This window comes from Opisthocomus hoazin, unplaced genomic scaffold (genome assembly GCF_030867145.1).
Source record: "Opisthocomus hoazin isolate bOpiHoa1 unplaced genomic scaffold, bOpiHoa1.hap1 HAP1_SCAFFOLD_112, whole genome shotgun sequence".
NCBI classification, from domain to species: Eukaryota; Metazoa; Chordata; class Aves; order Opisthocomiformes; family Opisthocomidae; genus Opisthocomus; species Opisthocomus hoazin.
Window position 1 is genome coordinate 50,001 of NW_027448732.1, and position 2,500 is coordinate 52,500.

The 2,500-nt window shown below is 79.3% G+C and overlaps 1 non-coding gene across 1 annotated transcript; it reads left to right on the plus strand.

Moving 5' to 3' along the window:
* Nucleotides 1-2,029: 2,029 nt before the first annotated feature.
* LOC142359171 (5.8S ribosomal RNA) lies at nt 2,030-2,182 on the plus strand. The gene has a single exon (XR_012762148.1). It is a non-coding gene; the product is annotated as a 5.8S ribosomal RNA (ribosomal RNA).
* Nucleotides 2,183-2,500: the final 318 nt, after the last annotated feature.

Sequence of the window (2,500 nt, forward strand, 5' to 3'; positions counted from 1 at the left end):
GGGGGGATGCCGGCGGGGCAACGCGGCGAGCACGGCCGGCAGAGCACCGGCCTGCTCGGCGGGCCGGGGGGCGAGCGTCGAGCGACGGCGGCGGCACCGGGGGCCGCAAGCGCGACAGCCGAGGGGTGTCGCCGTCTTCGGGGGGCGGCAGCTCCTGGGGGGGGGGTGGGGCGGCGCCGGCGGCGGCGCCGTCTACCCCCCCGCGCGCGGGACAGGGCTGTCTCCGGGCGTTCCGGGCCGTGGCGCGGGTGTGCGCACGGCGTTTCGGGCGGCGCGGCGGCCGGACCCGCGAACCTCCCCTCCGACCCGGCACGGCTGCCTCTCGAAGAGGGAGCCGTGGCGGAAGGGGGGGGCGCGAGCACGGTCTCGGCCGCTGGCGCCGCCCGGGGCGGGCGAGGCCCCCCCCCCGGCCGGGTCGCGTCCCGCGCGAGCGGGCGGCCCGAGCCACGTCTCTCCCCCCGGGCGCAGCGCCGGGCTATCGAGGGAACCCCGGGCCCCGGGGCTAAGGAGGACGAGGTGGTGGCGGCGGATGCCGGGCGCGCCCCCGCGGGCGGACGCTCCCCCGAGGGCGGCAGCCGGGGGAGGCACCCCCGCGGGGCCATGCAGGTCGTTTCCCTCACCCCAGGGCCAGGTACCTAGCGTCCGCGCTTCGGCGGCCCTCCCTCGGCCGAGTCCGGGGGTCAAAGGCCAAAGGAGCCGGGCGGCGGTTTAAAGACTCGAGCGGCACGGCGCGAGCCGCGGGGGGGGCGTCCGCCCCCGCGGGCCGCCGTGCCGGAGAAGGGGGGGCGTCTCGCTGCCCCAACCTGCCCCCCCTCTCCGCGGGCCGGTCTCGGCGGAGAGACCGCGGCGCGGGTCGGCCGCGGCCGACCTGCCCGCCCTCGCAAACGGGGCCACCCGCCGGCCGGAGCGCGGGCTCCGCGCCGGGGGAAAGAAAGGCGCGGCGAGCCCCCGCGGGGGGGGGCGGCCGCCGGGGGGCCGCCCTGCGCCTTTGGACGCTCGCGCTGCGGCCGCGCTCGGGGCGCGCCGCGCTCCCCTCTCCCGCTCCTCGCCCCGCCCTCGGCGCCCAGGGAAAGAAAGGGGGGGGCGAGCCACACCCCCCCAGGCCGAGCGGCGGCGGCGCCGCTCGGCGTGCCGGTCGGTGCCGGTCGTCCGTCGGGTCGTCCGGGAGGGTTCCCCGGCCGCATCCGCTGGCGGCCGTCCCGTCCCGCGTTTCCCCGCCCGTCGCTTCCGTCTCGAGGGCGGGCGCGCGGCGCGGGGGCGTCCCGCTCCGGGTCTTCGCGTGGAAACGGGGAGAGTGGGAGCCGCCCCCCGCGCTCAGCGCCGTCCGCCTTTCCGCTGGGGCCGTGCCGGCGGCCCCAGGGGGCCGAGGCGAGAAGCGGCTGCGGCGGCGGTTTTCGCGGCGGCGGTGGCGGCCGCCGCCGCCGGGCGGGGTGGCCGGGTTCGCCCATCCGGCGCGGGCCGGTGGGCGGCCGCGCGTCGCCGGCTCGCGCTCCAGTGGCCGGCCGCGCTTCCTCCGGCGTCGGTGGAAGGCGGCGTCGGCGCCGAGGTTCGCCGGCGGGGCGAGAGGCGACCGTGGTGGGCGGAGCCGGCTCGTCGCAGCGCGGGCGCAGCCGGGCGTCCGGCTCCCGAGCGAAGGCGGGCAGGCGTCGCGGCCGGGCGTGCCGTAGCCTCCGGGGGGAGGCCGGTCCGAGCCCGGGCGCCTGGGCCGCCCCCGAAGCGCGCCAAGGGTGTGTGTGTGTGTGTTGCGTACGTTTCCCCAGGGTCGGTCGGGAGCGCGGGCTCCCCCGCCCTTTGGCCGCTCGGGGTTTTCCGTTGTTTTCCGTTTCCCCTGTGCTCGTACGGTCAAGCCGAGGCGAGGGCCTCTCCGTCGCGCCGCGTCGCGCCGCCGCGCCGCGCCCCCTCCGCGCGTGCGGAGGGGGGTGGGCGGCGGCGGGGCCGGCGGTCGGTCCGGCCGTCCTCAGAGAAGGGGCCGCTCTCGGCGAGCGGTCCCGGCCCCTCCGCGCGCGCGGGGCGGTGCCGAAACCGAGACAACTCTTAGCGGTGGATCACTCGGCTCGTGCGTCGATGAAGAACGCAGCTAGCTGCGAGAATTAATGTGAATTGCAGGACACATTGATCATCGACACTTCGAACGCACTCGCGGCCCCGGGTTCCTCCCGGGGCTACGCCTGTCTGAGCGTCGCTTTACGATCAATCGCCGTCTGCGCCGCCGAGCCCCCCCGCCCCAGCGCGGGGGGGGGGGGCCGGCGGGCCAGCAGCGGCGCGGCTGGGGTGCCTCGCAGGGCCGCGCGCGCGAGCGCGCGGGCCTTCGTCCCCCTAAATGGAGACTCGGGGAGCGCTCCGAAGCTCCCCGCTCCCGGAGAGCGCCTGCTGGACGGAGCTCGTCCCCGCCGGGCTATCGGCGGTGGGTTTGGGGAAGAGAGAGCGAGAGCGAGCTTCGGGGGAGGGAGGCGCGGGGCGGCGATGGCGCGGGCCTCGCCGCCGGCCTCCCGCGCGGGCG